The sequence below is a fragment of the Ambystoma mexicanum genome, chromosome 3p (assembly GCF_040938575.1).
Source record: "Ambystoma mexicanum isolate Mex_15411 chromosome 3p, UKY_AmexF1_1, whole genome shotgun sequence".
NCBI classification, from domain to species: Eukaryota; Metazoa; Chordata; class Amphibia; order Caudata; family Ambystomatidae; genus Ambystoma; species Ambystoma mexicanum.
Window position 1 is genome coordinate 1,256,374,755 of NC_090925.1, and position 21,840 is coordinate 1,256,396,594.

General features: G+C 47.1%; 1 protein-coding gene across 2 annotated transcripts in view; it reads right to left on the minus strand.

The window, feature by feature from the left end:
• LOC138581423 (cytochrome P450 2D17-like) overlaps positions 1–21,840 on the minus strand; it is a 669,998-nt gene that overhangs the window by 323,817 nt on the left and 324,341 nt on the right. The window lies entirely within an intron of this gene.

The window sequence follows — 21,840 nt, forward strand, 5'->3', positions numbered from 1 at the left end:
GGGCGCTTGAACATAGAACACTGATACAGCAAGACCAAGGACAAACAACACATATGGAACGGGCGGATGGTACAGCTAACTAATAAGCGACGAGGTCTCTAATTAAGAACCTGTGCCCACGGGTTCTTATCTGAAGAGGTATGTTTTCAGCCTCTTTCTAAAAACTGGGTGACTGACTTCAGACCTAAGTGATTCAGGGACGCTGTTCCACAATTTGGGAGCCAGCACCAGGAAGGATCTGCCCAGCCCTGTTTTTAGCTTAAACTTGGGCACGTGTAAAAGGCATTTTCCACCCGAGCGAAGGTTTCTGGTGGGATTGTAGGGCCTTACGTGAGTTTTCAAATAGGGAGGTGCTGTGCCATACAGGCATTTGTGAACCAAGCAGAGGGCCTTGAACTTAATGCGCTCCTCTACCCTGAGCCAATGCAGCGCAAGCCTCTCTTCAGTGACATGGTCTTTCCTTTTCAGGTTTTTTACTATTCTGACCGCGTTGTTCTGAATCACCTGACAACTAGATAGATCCTTGGAAGCGGCTCCCAACAACAGGGCGTTCCCATAGTCAAGCCGTGAGAGAATAATGGCTCTGGCTATCGTTGCCCTATTTGCTTCATTAAGCAAAGGTTTAATTGCTTTCATGAGCCTAAGATAGTAAGCTGAATTTTTTTGGAGGAAGTTGGTTTGGGCGTGAGAGTCGACAACTGAATCGACCATCATGCCCAGGGTCTTCACCTTGGGAACCACTTGGATGGTGGCATTTTTTATTTGAAAAGAGTTATACTCTGCTCCCAGTTTTTCCAACTGACGACTAGAGCCAAACAACATCAATTCTGTTTTGGAGTCGTTCAGGCACATCCAGTTTGCCTGCATCCAGTCGTCAATTAGCTTATAAACCTTGGTGAGCGTTTCGCTATCTGTGGCGTGGTTCCTACCCCCCAACTCCAATATGAGTTGGGTGTCATCTGCGTAGTTAGTAAATGACACTCCGGCTTTCACCAGGAGGGTGCACAGAGTGCGCATATAAATGTTAAAGAGCATTGGGGATAGACTAGCGCCCTGGGGCACTCCGAATAAGATGTCGCAAGAGTCAGAGAAACTATTACCCCAGTGCACTCTCGCTTGGCGGTTAGAAAGAAAAGATAAGAGCCAGTCAATAGCTCCCTTCGAGCAGCCAACGCTCTCCTTAAGCGCCTTGATAAGAAGACTGTGATCCATTAGATCGAATGCTGCACTGAGGTCTAAGAGCATCAGCATCCCCAGTTTATTTTCGTCCAACATCGTCAACATCTGATTCTGCAAATCTAGCATAGCTGTTTCGGTGCTATGGGATGCTCTAAAGCCGGATTGTTGTTGGTGCAGAATCTCCTGTACTTCAATGAAGTGTTGGAGCTGATGTGTGGCTACCTTGTCTAATAGTTTGAGAACAAAATTCGAGTTAGTAATGGGGCGAAGATTAGCGGGATCCTTGGGGTCTAGTCCCGCTTTTTTGACAAGAGGAGTGATGGTAACTCTCTTCAGATCTTTAGGCACCATACCCTCATGAAAAGACGCGTTGCCTTTGGAGCAGACGACAGACCGATTTGTCAGAGGATGATCCTTATGGCCTCCACTTCCACTCTGCACCCCTGCACTTGCGTTTAAAGTTGGCAAGGTCGGAATCATACCAAGAATTGCACTTGGAAGTGGGCTTCAGACGGATCCTCATGACAGGGGCAAGGACATCAAGAGTGTTAATGATTGAGAGATGCAGGTTGGAGAGGGCTGTGTCAGAGTGTGAGTCAGGCGCAGGAGAAGGAGGATAGACAAAGTAGCAGCAAAAGCCTCCACTAACACACGCTTCATGGGCCGGATGACTGAGAAGGTGGGTGGCAGTGCTTGGGTTGGCTTTGCCTTGGGGACAGGTGAGAGGAGAGAAGAAAGTGGTCAGTCCGGGAGAGAGGAGTGGTTCGAGGGATGGATAGGGGGATGTCTGAGAAGATAAGAATATCCAGGGTGTGCAGAGTATGTCAGGCCAGAGGGAAGAATAGAAAGACAGAGTGTCGCAGGGATTGCAAAAGAGCCCTGAGCAAGGGCTAGAGGCATCCAAGTGGATGTTGCATTCTCCAAGGAGGAGAAGTTGAGAGGTACAGGCAACGAGGGAGGAGGAGAGGTCGGCTCACTTGGAGAGGAATAGGGTGGCCTGGACAGGTGGCCTGTAGATGGTGGCCATAGTAAGAGAGAGGCCAGGAGAGATGGAGAGCCTGCAGACCAGGCATTCAAAGGAGGAGTAGGCCTGCGTAGGAATGACCAAAGCAGGGATCCAGTTTGGGAAGATCAGGGCTACGCCATCTCCTGGACGGTTGGTTCTGGGTTTGGATAGGATCTTGTAGCCATCAGGGAGGAGAGTGTCGAAACAAGTGACAAAGATGCCTGTGAACCATGTCTAGATGAGGCCGAGGACATCCAGACCAAGTCCTTCGAGCGGCCGGCAGATGTCAGAGGAGCATTTGACAGCAGAGCAAGACTTAAGGGTGGCGACGTGGAGTAAATTGCCACCCTTGAAAGACTTCCGTGGAGGAGTACAGGCATGCGGTAAACCCTGCAGAGGTGCTAGAGGTGCCTGATAGGGGGCAAAGGAGGAAGAAGGAGATGACAGAGTAGTCAGGAAGGAATAAGAGGGTGCCAGAAAGGTGGCGAAGAAGGAGGAAGCAGCGCAGGCAGAGGAGGATGACAGAGAGGTGGCAGAAGAGGATGGTGGTGGAGGAGCCAGAGAGGTATGGGTAGGAGTAGCAGGAGAAGGAAGTATGTTGATAAGGTGTGGGAAGCATCTATCGAAAAGGAGGAGATTGGGCTGATAGATAGACATTAATTCAGCCGTTTAGATAGACATTAATGATGGTCTTGGAAGCGTGGAAGGGGGCCAGGAGGACCTCCCACCGAGTGCCACCATTAATGGGAGAGGAGGAAAAAGGAGAGAGAACAGAGACCATATGCGGGGTCCATAAGCCTGGAGAGGGAACAACAAAGAAGATGTCGGCGAGGGTCTGTCTGGAGGAAGTACTGGTATGGGTATCAGCGATGGGGAAGCCTGAGTTGGAGACCAGTATGTGCCTTTTAAGCTTCTTCCTCCCAGACTTAGTGAGAGGGATAGGATAGGATAGGAGCTAGAATAGCGGTTAGAGAAGATAGGGAGATTGAGAGCACCATGGCAGGGTACGAGAAGGAGATCAAGAGAAAGCAGCCCAAGCAGGAGGGGGCGTGGGAGGAGGTCACACATTCACACTAAGGGCACAAAAAGAGGAAGGCACAAGAGGAGGACGGGTACAGTGACCACAGAGAAGCGAAACCACAATGCTTGCAGTTAGGGGGGAGGGGGACCTAAAGAGATGTAGACAGTGCAATAATGTGCAATAATACAATAAAGACAACAGAGCGGGAGAACAAGAGAGGAAATGCAATACAGCACAGAATACAAGAAGGGAAATGCAGTACAGTACAGGATACGCAGAACACTAGTAACCCTGGAGGACCAGGAGGAGTAAGAAGAGAAATGCAACAACGCCACAAATAAACAATACAATACAATAGTCACGAAACAATAGAGTGTGAGGGAGCTGCAAATACAGTACAATATATGCAAGAAACAGGTAACCGTGGGGGACCTAGAGGAGAAGAAGAGAATATATAGGATACAACAGGTAAACAATAAGTAGTTACAGCTAGGAGGGGACCTGAAAGGGGAAAGAAGAGAGGGGAGAGGGACCCAGGAATGTGGGGAATGTGTAAGAGGAGACAGGCAGAGAGGGGAAGAATGCGCAAGGCCAGGAGAAGAGGAGCCTGAGTTGCAGGTGGAAAGCGTACAGCGGGACGTGAAGAGAGAGAAAGGACAACCAAGGCTGGGAGAAGCGGGGCCTGAGTTGCGGCAGGGAAGTGCGTAGGGGGACGGGAAGAGAGGAGGAGGATGCCCAAGGCTGTGAGAAGTGGGCCTGAGTTGTGGCTGGAAAGTACAAATGGAGACGTGAAGAAAGGGGAAGGACGTGCAAGGCCGGGAGAAAAGGAGCCTGAGTTGCGGGTGGAAGCGCACATGGAGACGGAAAGAGAGGGGAAGGACGTGCAAGGCCGGGAGAAGAGGAACCTGAGTTGCGGGTGGAGAGCGCACAGGGACGGGAAGGGAGGTGGAAGGATGTGCAAGGCCGGGAGTAGCGGGTCCTGAGTTTCGGGTGGAAGCCCACATGGAGACGGAAATAGAGGGAAAGGACCTCCAAGGCCGTGACAAGCGGGCCTGATTTGTGGCTGGAAAGTGCATATGGAGACATGAAGAAAGGGGAAGGACATGCAAGGCTTGGAGAAGAGGAGCCTGAGTTGTGGGTGGAACCGCACGTGGAGACGGGAAGAGAGGAGAAGGACGTGCAAGGCCGGGTGAAGAGGAGCCTGAGTTGCGGGTGGGGAGCACACAGGGGCAGAAAGGGAGGTGGAAGGATGTGCAAGGCCGGGAGAAGCAGAGCCTGAGTCACGGGTGGAAAGCACACCTGGAGACAGGAAGAGAGTGGAAAGACGGGCAAGGTCGGTAGAGCGGAGCCTGTGTTGCGGGTGGAAAGCGCACATGGAGACGGCAAGAGAGGGGAAGGGCGCGCCAACAGTGGAGAGTTGCATGGAGTGCAGCAGTGCTACTCTCCCTCTCCGCATCATCTTACCTTATGGATACGGATGGATGGAGTGTCGTCCGCACTCGCAATCTCCGCCACTACACCTTTGTTGCCAAATACCTGCATCGCACAACAGCGCGGCCTTATCCTGCAAGGGCTTTGCCGCACAGGGCCTGATCCTCGGTTCTTAAAGGCTCCGGAGCGTGGAAGAAGAGTTGTGTGCAATTTGTCATCGGGCAGCATCTCCTGCGTACCTGCATCGCATAACACCGCGGCTTTGTCCTGCAAGGGCTTTGCCGCAGATGGCCCGATCCTCAGTTCTTAAAGGCTTGGGAGCGTGGAAGATATGTTGCATGCTACATGTTGTCGGGCATCGTCTCCTGCGTACGTGTGTCGCACAACACCGCTGCCTTATCCTGCGAGGGCTTTGCTGCAGAGGGTTCAATCCTCGGTTCTTAAAGGCTTGGGAGTGTGGAAAAAGCACTGCGTGCTACGTGTCATCGGGCAGTCTCTCCTGCGTGCACAACACTGCAGCCTTGTCCCACAAGGGACTTTTGAGGAGAAACATCATTCTGAAACTCACTTCTGATGTCAGGGATTCAGTGGAGAAACAGAGATATAACGAGAGCTGTTATGTCCGCTCCCTTATACCACACAAGTTGGGGGCGCTCAAGATGTTAGTACCCCAGGAAATGCCCGAAGTACAGTGTTTAGTCCATCTGGCACTGTGTCGGGTTCGAACTCTGTTCCAGGGGCACAAGGTACAAATTATACTAGTAGACAAGATGAAGAAAAATTTGCTAAAGAAGATAATGGTGCCCAATGCAAACCATGACCCCGGCTGAAATTGGAGGGAATGCTGTTTGTGTCAAACAGATGGGGAAAGGTGGTGTAGAGTTGATTGACAGGGGGTTTGGCAGGATTTGGAGTGGAAGTAATATGGAACATTAACAAGAACTGTTTTACAATATGGGCAACGTATGTCTCAAAATTAACATGGATTGAGACACGAGAAATTCCAGCAAAGGTTCAAGCGGTTGAAGAATATAGGTTTTGCTTTCGAGGGCATGGGGCAGTTCCCACTGGAACTAATATCAAATGCAATGAAACACTGTTCATTGCAGATCTTTAACCAAACATGCTGCGTATGATTAGAAATGAAAGGCCCATAAATCCCTCTGGTACACTGACCTTGACCCTACCAGATCCAGAGAATTATATGCAACACTAGCGGGTTATGGGGGCTGTATTTACCTTACATGCAGCCTGGAGAACTACGCCCGCGATGGAGAAATCTTATGCCACATATGTAGAGTGTGGGACCCCAAGCACAAAGCAGATAGGAGGAGAGAAAAGGAGGGATTAGTTAATGGAGGATTAACTAAATGGGTGAATGTTGGGATGCACATTCAGATTCCAGCCCTCCCCCAAATAATTTAGACTGCAGGAAAAATACGAATACATGGGAAATAAATATTGGCGGGTACAGCTGGAGTCTAGTGGGAATAGACAAGTAGTGCAGGTTGTATTGATTGTAGACAAGTTAATTGGTTTAAGTTAAATTAAAAACAACTGTATAAAGTGTTAGGTAGATACACTTAGTGTGTACATTACATATGCTATAGGTCCACACACCATTGGTGTGTCCTCCATGAAGAGCTACAGCCCTACTCGTATTAGGCCTTTCACATTCACATTCCTTTCCAATTTTGCAAAGCTCTAACAGGATATATTTGTGTATGTGTGTTGTGAGAAGGTAGAATTATTTTTTGAGTTAAATGAAACTGAAACACAATCTTACGTAAGAAGGTAGGTTTCACCTTAATAGATTGTGTATTGAGGCTTGCAGGACAAGGCCTGAAGTTCACTGACCCTTCTGGCTGATGTGATGGCCACTAAAAGAATGGTCTTTAAAGTTAATAACCTTAAAGGACAGGAATGGATAGGCTCAAAAGGAGCAAACATTAGAAATTTTAACACCAAGTTGAGGTCACAAATTGGGACTTGCTAAGGGACCAGAGGAAATGTGTTTGTCAATCCTTTTAAGAATTGTATAACTAGTGGGATCTTTAAGACCTCTTCAGAGGAGCGCTTAAAAATAGAGAGCAGTGCCACATACCTCTAATTGTACCAACCCGGAGCCCTAGATTGGCCAGGTGTAATAGGAATGATAACACCATAGGTGTACTGCATGTAAAAGGATCCACATTCTTATCCTTGCACAAGCTGCAGAATTTGTTCCAATGGCAGTGGTACAAGGACTTAGTTGAGTCTTGACCTCCGGATGGGGAACCCGACCCTCCTCTCTCTCGAGAAGGTCCTCTCTTTGTCCAAGGCGTATTGGACGGCAAATGGACATGTCCAGAAGGTTTGGGTGCCACATCCTCCTGGCCCAATCCGGAGCAATTACAATCATGGATTTCCTGAACCTCCTCAATGACTGATGTCTTGAGGAATGATGGGGACTGGAGGAAACGCGTACAGGAGTGGAAACTCCCAGTCCACTATGAACGTGTGCCCTAGATCTCCTCTAGGAAAAAATTCCACTGAGCAGTACCGCTCGCACTTCGGTTGACACTGGTTGCAAACAGATACACTTGAGGGGTTCCCCAAAGGGTGAAGCTCTCTTGAAGGACTTCCTGAGCTAGGTCCTACTTGTTGGAGGGTGTGTTCTGCCTGCTCAGAGCATCCGCCAACGTATTCTCCACTCCAGCTAGGTGAACTGCTGATAGGGAGATTCCTTCTTGAATTGCACAGAACCAGAGCTGCATTGCCTCTCTGCACAGTGGTAGTGGCCCTACACCTCCTCTCTTGTTGAGGTAGTACATGGACACTGTTTTTTCCATTATTATCAGGACATTCTTCCCCAGCACAGAGGACAGAAAGGCCTTCATTGCTAGTCTGATTGCCCTCAGCTCCAAATGGGTGATATGTAGTTTGGACTATGATGAAGATGAACAACTGCTGATTGTCAGATCGTTGGCATGTGCTCCCCACCCTGTGAGTGAGACATCTGTTACTACCGTTATCTCAGGCCATAGCTGCCAAAAAGGTTCTCCCTTCAGAATGTTGTCCTTGCAGGCCCACCACAGGAGATCCTGTGCGACCCTGCTTGGAACCTGAAGGAGATCTGGCATCCTGACTGAGAATTGAGACCATTGATTCCTGAGCGACCACTGGAAAGATCTCATTTTCAGAGGCACCTCTGGCACCAGAAAAATGCAGGATGACATGAGGCCGAGCAACCTCAGAAAGTTGAAGGCCGGTAGACGCTAGGCACTTTGGAATTTGGTGACCATCTGCAGACTGTCTTGCGCCATCGTGGCGACGCTTTTCCCAGGGATGCATCCAGGACTGCTCCAATGAATTGGAGCTTTTGAGATGGTATCATTTGGGACTTCTTGAAGTTGAAGGAGAAGCCCAGACCAGAGAGAGAGTGACAGGTGTAGCTGAGATGTTCCAGGGCCTGTTCGTGGGAACTGGCCCTGATCAGCCAATCGCCCAGGCAGGGGTAGATGCGAATCCCCCTCTCCTGAGACTCATTGCCACCACTGCCATCAACTTGGTGAAAACTCTCAGGGCAGAGGTCAGCCCAAATGGCAGAACTCGAAACTGATAATGAGAACTGCCAACGGTGAAACCTCAGGTACTATCTGTGCTTGTGATGTATTGGCACATGAAAGTAAGCATCCTGAAGGTGCAATGATACACCCTCCAGTGCTGAAGCTGGAGGGCCTGAAGGATCTGAGAAAGTGTGACCATCTTGAACTTGTCCTTTGTGAGGATTTTTTTTGTAATTTGTAAGCCCCCAAAATGGGTCTCAATCCTCTGTCCTTTTTTGGAGTTATGAAGTAAAGGTACTGGTTCTATAGCACCTTTTTCTAGCAGCATCAAGATTAACTGCATAAGGAGCAGCTCTGGAACTTTGAAAGAACTGTACCCCGGTGGATGACACTTTTTTAGAAAGGGAAGGCAGTAACCCTGGGCAACTGTTTCCAATGCCCATGCATCTGAAGTAATGCCTTACCATTCTTTGAGATGCTGTGAGAGTCTGCCTCCCACCGGGGTCTTAAGAGGTTTTGAGGCAGCTGAAGTAGTGGCTGATGATAAAGTAGCTGCTGTCAGGCAGTCTTAGTACCTCTTCCCCGTCCACCATGGGGGAATCTTTTTTTACCTCTTTGATTCAACAGTCCTCTCCCCCTTCCAACTGAGGAGTAATAGCGAAAGGACTAAGCCCTCAAAGGTGTCCCGCTGGGGTGGTTGTGTGGCTGTCTAATAGCAGCACCAAGGGATTTGGCTGCTGCTTTGGAGATCTGCAGCTTCTCCAGGCTCTCGTCAGCTTTGCTATTAAATAAATATGTGCTGTCAAAGGGCATGTTAAGTAGTCTGGACTGCACATCTGGAGCAAAACCAGACTTTCTCAACCAGCAAATCTATGCATTACTGTACTAGCCGCCACTGGCCTGCTGATAAAGTCAGCAGAGTTGAGATGTGTCTGAAGGGATTCGCATATTGCGTCTTTGCCATCCTTGACTAGATTAAAATAGCTGTCTCTTTCCTCCCCTTCGGGGATATGCTCAGCCGCCATTGCTATACATTCCAAAGTGTGAAAGCGACCCTGGCCAACGTGCACATAGCATTCTCCAACTTTAGGGCCATACTCCCTACAAATAAAACGTTCTTGGCTAAAGCGTCGTAACGCTTGTCATCTCTATCTGGGGGAATAGTTGGGTAGGCATTTTGTTTTGAGGTGGATGTGGCAGCCTGAACTATCAAACTTTCAGGAGTCGGTGTTTCGTCATATCACCAGGGTCACTACTGGATGCCCTGTATTTAGATGTTAGCTTTTAATTTACTGCCGGAATTAACTCTGGAGTCTCCCAATTGACATTTACCCACCTTTGCAGCGCCAAATGGAAGGGAAGAATAGGGTCCTCCTGGGGTCCTTTATCCAGGATATCTGTAATGTATATTGGAGTGGGTTTTTTCCACCCTAGTTATTCAACCGCCCTGGACATTAAATGTCTGTAAGACCCATCTGCATGGTCACTAGGATCAGGACTCCCAAATTCAAATTCTGGGGACGTATCTAGTCCTCTTGCATTTTGCAGGGACACGTGTAGATTTTTGATCCTTGATTCCTCTGAGATCAAGGGTTCAGGGACCCCAGGTGCTCCATATTGTAGTTCAAAGGGACGTGAATCATCAGAGGAATGTTCTTCAGCCTCATAAATAGAAGAAAGTGATTTTAAAAAAACCTTTCTTGGTAGTGGTGTTGTTAGGCAGAATCCTGTGCAGTTCCCTTGGGGAACAGTGCAAAAAGATTAAGGGCCTCATTACACGGATCGCGGTAAGGATTTACCGATAGCGGTAAAATACCGGTACCGTTAAATCCTTACCACCTTACTACGAGGTCCCTTTGCGGGTTGGGGGATTTAACGCCTGCTTTTTGCAGGCGTTAAAAACCAACCCGGAAAGGGACCCAGGGAGCTAATTACGGTACTGCAACTTGCGGTACCGTAATTAGCACCTTCCCCATTCCCATTGAGCCCTATAGGGCAAAAATGGGAATGGGGAAGGGCAATGGTGGAAGGGGGAATTACCGCCCCGCCAACCTTGGAATGGGGCGGTAATTCCCCTTTCCGCCAAGGCGGTGCCAGTATTTTACCGGCATGAACCATGTCGCTAATAGCGCCATGGTTCTCCGCCATCCGTGTAATGAGGCCCTAAGACTACAGGAGTAAGCAGTAAACCCAATTGGTAGCAGTCTGTACCACCCAGATTTACCTGGTAGCTGTGGCTGAGCAGTCAGACTTCTCTCAAGAAGAGTTGGGCAGTATACAGAGGATACACAATAGGGCTAAAAACACAATAGAGCAAGCAAACACTGACCAGAGCTTGTTAACAAAAGTATATAATTATTTATTTAACACACACTTTAGAAAATACACTAGCACTATAAATCAAAAGCAAGTTCCAACACAATCAGAAAAGTATACACACCTCCCTTAGCAATTACTAGACAAGTCTAAGTCAAAACACCACTTTTTGTCAAAACAGAGGTGAGCGCGTAACTTAGATGGCACTCCAATAATTACGTAAAAGAGAAAAAGGCAGGTCATGAAAATGAAACAGTTCCCAACACTTTTAAAAGACCAAAACAAGTTAGTGAAGGCAGAGTCTACTGTAGAGCCAAAGTTCATATGCCAGGCCCACTTTAAATGGAGCAAGGTGAAATGTGCCCAAGATCACATAGTTGAGAAATGCATTCAAGTCTTTGTAGAAATGTTCAAAAGAGGTTGGGTTGGTTCAAAAGGTAAAGTTAGAAGGTCTGAGGGCCAACCTAGTTGGAAAGCCAAAGATTTAAGGGTCACCTTTAGCAAACCGTAGAAAGGGAGGCCAGGTGGAACACAGTACCTTTAAAGTTGAGGAAGCTCCAGCGGTGGCAGTTGTTCCTGCCAGCGGGTGCAGTTCATGGTTTCGACCAGGGGAAGAGAGGATCTTGTCGAGGAGGAAACTTTGAGTCGTTGCACTGCCCAGGGAAGAAACCAGCCGCGGAGTTCGTCGGTTAAAAGGTGCGTTTGTTGTATTCGCGGTCACAGTGGTGAAGCTTGGCTATCCGGCTGCCGGGGCGCTTGGCACGGGTGATTCGACCAAGAGACATCCTGGAAGACGAAATGGCGAACTGGTTGATCCCACCAGCTCAGAGGAAGAAGACTCTTTCAGCAGAAGATCTTCCCTTGTCGTCGGGCAAGTGGTGAGGTCGTTGCAGCAGGGCTCCACCGGTGATGTCGTCGTTGCAGATGGCTCAGCTTCTCCCCTCTTTGGATTTCCTAGGTCCTGTGGCGACTTCTGAAGTTCCAGTCCCAAAAGCCCTGCTTTTATGCAGAAAAACACCCATTCAACAGCCTAGCTGTCATTCAAACATGCTAAGTAGTGTCCAGGCGGCTCACCACTGGGCCAATCAGAACAGAGTGCGACTTGAGTTGCTAAGGAAATGCAGTCCAGGGTGCCAATTCCCCCACCCACACATCCTGCGGAACCCAGACAGAGTGGCACCAGTTGGAGGGCTTCTGTGGAGAAGCCCACCAAAAAGTGGAACAAAGGGCCCGACCTTGGTTGGAGTTACAGAGACGGACACGAACACCATTTTAGAAAAGAGTTCTGGCAAAAAGACCCAACCAGTGATTTAATATTAAATAAATAAACCGGCGGTATCTTTAACATTGCACCAAAAAGTGGTGCGTTTAAAATCAATGGGAAAATCCCATAGGAAATATTATGGTGGAATATTTTGCGTGGTAACCACTTGCACCAGCCAGAAACTCGACAAGGGGGGACTGGACAGTGCCCCCCTTGGAAACAGACCCAGGGGCAATCGAATTAACCCCTTCGAATTAACCCCTTCCAGTACTTCCACAATATGATGGTTTGTACTGGTTCAGTACACAATTTTGGACTAGTAAAGTCAATGGTGACTTTACATGCCCTGGGAGACAGTAGTCAGTCCCAGGGTATGGAGTCTATGTTTGGGGGTCACTATGACACCCCTGTGTTACTGCACTGAGGGTGCTGTGTAACAAATACACAAAAAACAGATGGTACCCTATGGAGTAAAAGACCCCATAGCCCATAAGCACACCAAAAGTCAAAGACATACCTCAAATCACGCCTAAGAGTGCGAGGAAAAGAGTCTCACTTTTAGCAGGAGAAAAAAACAAACCCCAAATATCCAGCAACGCTGCTGGGGACTCACTAGGTTTGGGAAATTAGCCTTATAAGAGAATTCTCTCTAACACTCACCCCCCCCCCCCAGACTAAAGGACAGGAGGATTGAATCCACTCCTGGATAAATCACATACCTCTAGTCGGTTACAAACATCTTAGAGAGACCATCAGCATTTTGGTGGTGACACCTTGACCTGTGTTCAATGGAAACATCAAAGGTTTTCCTTTGTAAGCTATATGACCTACAAACCCTTTGAGGAACATCTTCCTTTTTAAATCTATAGGGGATCTGGTTGACCAGTCCTTCAGAGGTTGGTACAACTTCTGAACCTGTGTTAAGCTTTTTCAAGGGGTCCTTATAAAGGATTCCCTTAGATTTAGAGGGGCCTCCAAGGTTCCTCACCACCTCTCTGTTGGGAGCAGTTTGGATTTCAGGCCTCTTGGTTGGAGGGGTTAGGGTTAGGCAATGTACCTGCTTCCCATTACTCTTAGATCTATCCTTGCCTACTTTAAGAGTTTCATTCCCAATACTAGGATTTGAGTTGGAGTCCTCAGTAGAAGGTCCAACAGTCTGAACGTTTTTGGCCTTAGACTTTCCTTTTCTGGTTTTCCACCAGCACTGAGAATTACCAGATCTCTTAGGCCTAGGTAGGGGTCCAGTTGGTCTATCCACCTCTTCCTGAGAAGCAGGGGGAGTCAGAGACTCTAAAACGGGGGAAACAATGATGGAGCTTGGTTCGGGCTCCCATTTCCCTAACATTTTAGCCTAAAATTTGCCTGGGCTAGAGGTCAACTCACTAACACCAGGGCTTGTAGTGGGGTTCTCTGTAGAGGTTCCCACAGGCTTAGAGTGGTCCCTTAAGGTGGCCTCTCTAGCCAATTTGGTTGGGTTCTGCTGTTCCATACTGGGAGGCCTGGGGGTACTGGACACTACTCCTAAAGTTCTTAGGTCATTCCCCAACAGGACTCTCCGAGGCACCTCAGTCTGAACAATGACAGGAATCCTCACTGTCATGTCATTACACTGAATGAGGGCTGGTAGAATAGGAACCATTTGGACAGTGCCTCCAGAATTTCTAGTGGGACCTTCGGGTGTCTTAGCAACATCCTCGGGTTTGAAAAAGCTTTCATCCACTACTGTTCTGCTGGCCCCAGCGTTGCTCCTGGCAGGAGTATCCTGGCCATTGACAAGAACACTGTCCATGTAATATATTTTAGAGTTTGCTGGTAGGGAGACATAGATTTCCCTATTCTGGTTGCTAACCTGACCCATAGGCTCTAAGGATACACTTGCTTGAAGACTCAAGGGTTCTTCAGCAAAGACTTCAAAGTGAGCACTGGCCACTTGTACTTCCTCCTCAGGAGTGAAGGCTAAGGAGACTGTGCTGATCCCTGTAGGTCTACCCTTACATTTGGGATCTCCTTTGACATGGTCAGTTGCCTTACAGACATAGCATATTCCAAATGCTCTCTGGAATGGTAGCTTGTTCTGACCTCCTTCTGGTTGGAGACCAGAAGGTACACTAGCCTGATGGGGTTACTCTGGTGGTTTACCCTGGTTATTGTGTTGTTTGCGGCCCTCTTTGGTATGGGAGATATTAGAATTCTCTGGATTCAGATTTGGTGGCTGCTTTCCCTCATCCTTTTTCTGAGTGACCCCTGAATCCTTGTGAGTAGTAGCCCTGTTGGCAACCCACAAGTCAGCAGCCTTAGCTAGCTTCCTAGTATCTATTTCCTTTGAATCAGCTAAATGCTGTCTGAGCTCAGGAGAGCAGGCATCATAAATTGACTCCAACATAACAAGATTTCTCATTCCCTCATAAGTGTTCACTCTGTAACCCTTAATCCATCGCTCTAAGTTCTCCAAACTTTCATTCACCCAGGTAGCCAAAGGGGTACCCTCATGCTTTTTGAGGGTCCTAGACCTCTTAAGGTACTGGGAAGGGGTCTTCCAAAAGCTAGCTTCACACATTCATAGTCCATCCTATCCGCCTCCCCCAACTCCATTACCACATCAGATGCAACAGGGGGGAGCCTAGAGAACAACCAAGGAAGCAACTGATTCCCTGTGATGTCCGGGAGCCCATGATTATACTCAAACATAGCCAACCAATCTCACGCATCCAAGTTAGGTTCATACATACCCACAATCTCTTTAGGCATCCAGGGTCTTTTGGGACTGGACCTCCTAGAGGATCCGGGAAGAGAAGCATTTTCCACAGACAATTTCTTCATCTCTAGCTCATGTTTGAGCTCCATTTCTCCGAGCCTTAGTTCTTTGTGCTTTTGTTCAGATTGGGCACTAATTGTTTTGAACTCTAATTCAAGTCTCATTTTTTCTAGTTCAATGAATGCAGGACTTAATGTGGGACCTGACAAAGGTCCAGTAGGCATAGCTTGAGGTGCTAGAGCAGGCAGAGGGCCAGTGGGGGCAGATCCATTGGCCTCACTTACCTCATCTGACTCTACAAGATTATCAACACTTTGATCCATATTAACTTCATTACTGTTGTCTACATTTGCTGGGGAGTTAGGCTCATCTGAAACACTACCCAGACTTTGTTTTTTTAACAATCTTTCTATCAATTCCATTTTCTTGCCTTTTACAGGAAGATCCTTATGTCTACAAAGGACTCTTAAACAATCAGCAGTTTTTGCAGAAAGGGACTCCTGGCTGTAACTTTCCATAGTTGACTTGTTAGAAAATAAACCTTTCTAGTGCTAAGATTTGATGTTAGTTGCAGTAAAGTATCAGAAGCACTCTACAATGTATCCTCAATACAAATCCCACCGCTGTATACCAGTGTTAGGCAGAATCCTGTGCAGTTCCCTTGGGGAACACTGCAAAAAGATTAAGACTACAGGAGTAAGCAGTGAACCCAATTGGTAGCAGTCTGTACCACCTAGATTTACCTGGTAGCTGTGGATGAGCAGTCAGACTTCTCTCAAGAAGAGTTAGGCAGTATACAGAGGATACACAATAGGGCTAAAAACACAGTAGAGCACGCAAACACTGACCAGAGCTTGTTATCAAAAGTATATAATTATTTATTTAACACACACTTTAGAAAATACACTAGCACTATAAATGAAAAGCAAGTTCCAACACAATCAGAAAGGGATACACACCTCCCTTAGCAATTACTAGATAAGTCTAAGTCAAAACACCACTTTTTGTCAAAACAGAGGTGAGCGCGTAATTTAGATGGGACTCCAATAATTACGTAAAAGCGAGAGAAAAAGGCAGGTCATAAAAATAAAACAGTTCCCAACACTTTTAAAAGACCAAAACAAGTTAGTGAAGGCACAGTCTACTGTAGAGCCAAAGTTCATAGGCCAGGCCCACTTTAAATGGAGCAAGGTGAAATGTGCCCAAGATCGCACAGTTGAGAAATGCATTCAAGTCTTTGTAGAAATGTTCAAAAGAGGTTGGGTTGGTTCAAAAGGTAAAGTTAGAAGGTCTGGGGGCCAACACAGTTGGAAAGCCAAGGATTTAAGGGTCACCTTTAGCAAACCGTAGAAAGGGAGGCCAGGTTGAACACAGTAACTTTAAAGTTGAGGAAGCTCCAGCGGTGGCAGTTGTTCCTGGCAGCGGGTGCAGTTCATGGTTTCGACCAGGGGAAGAGAGGATCTTGTCGAGGAGGAAACTTTGAGTGGTTGCACTGCCCAGGGAAGAAACCAGCCGCGGAGTTCGTCGGTTAAAAGATGCGTTTGTTGTATTCGCGGTCACAGCGGTGAAGCTTGGCTATCCGGCTGCCGGGGCGCTTGGCACGGGTGATTTGACCAAGAGATGTCCTGGAAGCACTCTACAATGTATCCTCAATACAAATCCCACCGCTGTACACCAGTGTTAGGCAGAATCCTGTGCAGTTCCCTTGGGGAACACTGCAAAAAGATTAAGACTACAGGAGTAAGCAGTGAACCCAATTGGTAGCAGTCTGTACCACCTAGATTTACCTGGTAGCTGTGGATGAGCAGTCAGACTTCTCTCAAGAAGAGTTAGGCAGTATACAGAGGATACACAATAGGGCTAAAAACACAGTAGAGCACGCAAACACTGACCAGAGCTTGTTATCAAAAGTATGTAATTATTTATTTAACACACACTTTCGAAAATACACTAGCACTATAAATCAAAAGCAAGTTCCAACACAATCAGAAAAGGATACACACCTCCCTTAGCAATTACTAGATAAGTCTAAGTCAAAACACCACTTTTTGTCAAAACAGAGGTGAGCGCGTAATTTAGATGGGACTCCAATAATTACGTAAAAGCGAGAGAAAAAGGCAGGTCATAAAAATAAAACAGTTCCCAACACTTTTAAAAGACCAAAACAAGTTAGTGAAGGCACAGTCTACTATAGAGCCAAAGTTAATAGGCCAGGCCCACTTTAAATGGAGCAAGGTGAAATGTGCCCAAGATCACACAGTTGAGAAATGCATTCAAGTCTTTGTAGAAATGTTCAAAAGAGGTTGGGTTGGTTCAAAAGGTAAAGTTAGAAGGTCTGGGGGCCAACACAGTTGGAAAGCCAAGGATTTAAGGGTCACCTTTAGCAAACCGTAGAAAGGGAGGCCAGGTTGAACACAGTAACTTTAAAGTTGAGGAAGCTCCAGAGGTGGCAGTTGTTCCTGGCAGCGGGTGCAGTTCATGGTTTCGACCAGGGGAAGAGAGGATCTTGTCGAGGAGGAAACTTTGAGTGGTTGCACTGCCCAGGGAAGAAACCAGCCGCGGAGTTCGTCGGTTAAAAGATGCGTTTGTTATATTCGCGGTCACAGTGGTGAAGCTTGGCTATCCGGCTGCCGGGGCGCTTGGCACGGGTGATTCGACCAAGAGACGTCCTGGAAGACGAAATGGCGAACTGGTTGATCCCACCAGCTCAGAGGAAGAAGACTCTTTCAGCAGAAGATCTTCTCTTGTCATCGGGAAAGTGGTGAGGTCGTTGCAGCAGGGCTCCACCGGTGTTGCCATCGTTGCAGATGGCCCAGCTTCTCCCCTCTTCGGATTTCTTAGGTCCTGTGGTGACTTCTGAAGTTCCAGTCCCAAAAGCCCTGCTTTTATGCATAAAAACCCCCATCAATGGCCTAGCTGTCACTCAAACATGCTCAGTGGTGAGCCGGGCAGCTCACCACTGGGCCAATCAGAACAGAGTGCGACTTGAGTTGCTAAGATAACACAGTCCAGGGTGCCAATTCCCCCACCCACACATCCTGTGGAACCCAGACAGAGTGGCACCAGTTGGAGGGCTTCTGTGGAGAAGCCCACTAAAAAGTTAAACAAAGGGCCCTACCTTGGTTGGAGTTACAGAGACTGACACAAACGCCATTTTAGAAAAGAGTTCTGGCAAAAAGACCCAACCAGTGATTTAATGTTAAATAAATAAATCGGCGGTATCTTTAACATTGCACCAAAAAGTGGTGTGTTTAAAATCAATGGGAAAATCCCATAGGAAATATTCCGGTGGAATATTTTGCGTGGTAACCACTGCCACCAGCCAGAAACTCGACAAGGTGGGACTGGACAGTGCCCCCTTGGAAACAGACCCAGGGGCAATCAAATTAACCCCTTCCAGTACTTCCACAATATGATGGTTTGTACTGGTTCTGTTCACAATTTTGGACTAGTAAAGTCAATGGTGACTTTACATGCCCTGGAAGACAGTAGTCAGTCCCAGGGTATGGAGTCTATGTTTGGGGGCCACTATGACACCCCTGTGTTACTGCACTGAGGGTGCTGTGTAACACATACACAAAAAACAGATGGTATCCTATGAAGTAAAAGACCCCATAGCCCATAAGCACAACAAAAGTCAAAGACATACCTCAAATCATGCCTAAGAGTGGGAGGAAAAGAGTCTCAATCTTAGCAGGAGAAAAAAACAAACCCCAAAAATCCAGCAAAGCTGCTGGGGGACTCACTAGGTTTGGGAAATTAGCCTTATAAGAGAATTCCCCCTAACAGGTGTGTAGGATTTTTAAATAATCCTTGATTGCTTCGATGATGGCACTGACATTTTTTCGACCCTGTCGAGGGTTTTAAAACATGCAGCATTAGGGTCTTTTTAGGACCAGATGAGGAGTCTTTTGGTGCCAAGGGCATCTATGACTTCTTCCGCAAAGGAGATCTGTCTTGACTCGAGGGATCCTTCGACCTCTCTCGAGGAGTTTTTTACTTGCCTCCAGGGGTTAAGGGTGCACAAGTTTTTCCCTTACCTTTTTTCTTGTCGAGTTTTTCGACCTGGGCATGGCTTTCATGAATTTTCGAAGGGGTCAACGCTGCATTCTCGAATACACGCATCATTATTAATCTGAAATATTCCCACTCAGGAGGCTGATTTCATCGGGTACTTGACCTGTTCCGGTGAGGAACTCGACAACGATGAAGATGGCGACCTATGGTGCCTTTTCTTTGAACACAGCGAAAATGACGAGTGGTGAGAACCACTGTGTGATCATGATGTTTTTGTCTTCCTTCGACGAGGGGAAATATTTCTCGATTTGTCTAAAGATCGTTTTTTCAACGGAGTCGTCGATGGGGATTTTTGAGATTTCTCTGCCATCGATAGGCAGGTCTTACAGTCAAAAGTAGCATGAGAGGAACCCAGGCACCACAGACACACCCAATGAGCGACCATAAGGGACATCTTCGCCCCACAGTACTGGCACATTTAGGGGTTGAGGTTGTAGACAGAGAATCATGGACAGATGATGTGTTTGGTAGTACATCTGGTTAAGTTGTTTCAGTTGGTTGGTCTGTTTTCAAGTCTAGGATATTTATTCATTTTGTTGGTTGCAGGTGTGTATATGATAGCAGTAAGAGTATTGGGGTTTCATGATGTGCTTGGAGGTTCATCTGGTAAAAGTATTCCAGTTGGTTTGTCTGTGTTTTGTGTCAGTGCAGGATACTTCCTTTTCTTGGTTGTTGTGGGTGAATCTGTCTCCCCTCTTGCCCACTGCATCTCTACCTTCTGCCCTAACTTTCAGTGTTATGCCGAAGACACCAAGCTCTCCTTCAGGCTCCCCTCAGCCACTTCTGCTTCTTCTCTCATACCAGACTGCCTGTCCACAATTCAGGAATGGTGTGCCTCAAACGATTTCTGCCTTAATGCCAGTAAGACTGAGATCCTCCTTATTGGGACACCTGCTCCCTTCTTTCATCTCTCACCCTGGCTGCCCACCATGGGCCCTCTATCTGCTCCTTCCAGTGAGGCTAAGAACATTGGGGTCATCTTCAACTACACCCTCTCCTTCTTTCCTCACATTTCAGATGTCTCTAAGAAGTCACACTATCACACTCCTCAGGGGTACTGAAGCCCTTTGAATCATCTGCATGGCTTTCTGGGGCCGGGGACCGCACTACCTCCAACTTTCTATTCCTAAGCATCTTCCTTCTCAAGCCCTCTGCTCACCCACCTCCAACTCTCTGAGGGTCAGACGCTTCTCCAGACAGAGAGTGGGGGGTAGATCTCTTTCCTATGCTGCAGCCTCCCTTGGAACAGCCTTCCTGCCTCTCTCAAACTTGAGCAGGACCACTCTGGGTCCAGAAGCAACTCAAGACCTTCCTTTTCGCTTCCGCTTTCTCTCTCCCTTTCCCTTGCTGATGTCCCTGACTGCTACGCACACTGGCCACCGGGCCACCCACTGGACTTCGGGTCCAGGCTCCTACATGTCCAGCTGCCCTTGCACTGCCTCCAGGCCTCGTTTGCACTTGCAGGTCTGTATATGCAACCCTACAGTCGCCCAATTCTCTGCACTTATGAGCCACTTACCGGCAGCACTTATGAGGTACCTGCACTTTCCCCCCAACCCCTTGCATTTCTCCCCCATCCCCCTGCCCTTGCGCTATCTGAATGACACAAGGACTAGTAAGATTGTTGTTTTGTCCTCCCTCTGTCCTCCGTTCCTCGTCTTGTTGCGCCTAGAATCATTTGTGTACAGGCGTGTTATAAATGACTTATCATATCATATGTGATGGTAGAATTGTAGAGTCCACTAATGTCCCAAAATCTGGCCAATTAAATTAAGTGCCTAGATAATTCAGAAATTGAATTTAGTGTATTATTGCTACATTTATGCTTGTCCCCAAAATTGGATGAACAAGTCTTTTTCCGGCTGGTGTGTAATATAGGAGGGTAGGAAAGTGAAAAAGGAAATAACTGCATGGCCCATTCAGTCTACCCAATTGATCCAGCCATTAGAAAGGCTAGAAAGCAACCCTTGATGTGTGTGCTTGGGAAGTCCAGACATGGGAAATGTAGATCTGAAAATTCCGGTTTCAGCTGTAGAGCTGAGGTGTCTCTGGGATTGTGAAATTTACGACCAGTAGCAGTGGAGTTGAACTAACTTGGTTAGAGATATGACAGTATCAATCTGGAAACTGCAAATTTGGAGATCGTGATTTGGGTGGGGGAAACGGAATAAAAGGAGTACATTACTGACATAGGGCCGAGTACAAATTTGGATATTTGAAGATTCACAATTGAAGATTCACTATTAAATCATGTCCTTGAGAGAAGGACATGATTTAATAGTAAGGTTGTCTTTATGGATGAGAGCCACCCCACCACCCCAGCCAGCTGGCCTATTGGAGGTATTTATAGCATAACCTGTAGGGAAGGAGACCACAATTTTGGGGCCTTTTTCTGTAATCACCAATAGATCAGGTTTAGATTCTAAAAATTAAATCATGAATTTCAAAAGTGGGCGTGCATGGAGCTGACATTTATTAACACCCATCTAATATTGTCAGGGCCTTGAGAGTTTATAATTTTCTTTTTACATTCTAGACTTTGGTATATTTGTTGGTCTTGAGAGGTAGTCGTACAAGTGTAATAGACAATGAAAGACTTTTAAAGTCATGTTGCTTTGGACATCTACGTTTTAATGAAAATACCATGTCGCAACCAGCTCGGGAAGCTGTTGAGCTAGAGAAATTAGAGAGACTTGTGGAATTGGAGAGTTTGCGTGTGTCACATGGGAGAATGCTTTAGTATTTTCACCTTTGATGTAGGAACAATCGTCAGAAAAATGTAGTTAAAATTAACTTGGGACGATTGCAAGTGGTTCGATGAAAGTAGATTCAATTCTGGTTGTGCATAATTTCAATATGCTTTAGATTAAGGGATACTTCTGCCACATCACGAGGAGCGAATTTCAAATATTTTTCCAATGCTGCCAGCACACAAGATGATTTGAGGGACAGTTTCTATGTGAGTTACCGTAATAGGGAATACTTACAAATGGCTGAAGGACCTATTGCACCATGCCTCTAGGACTGATTTCTACCACCCTTATCCAAACTACTGCACACCTGATGAAATTTCGGGGACAACTGACCACAAATCTCTTGAAACAAGCTTCTTCAGACAACTCTCCAAAGCAAATTCTGAGAATCAATCAGAAGAGCTGCAGCACACCATTATTGTGAGCTGGGAACACTTCAATGACTGGTACAACATCCTTTCATCGTGGGATGAAAGGATGCTGGGTTTTT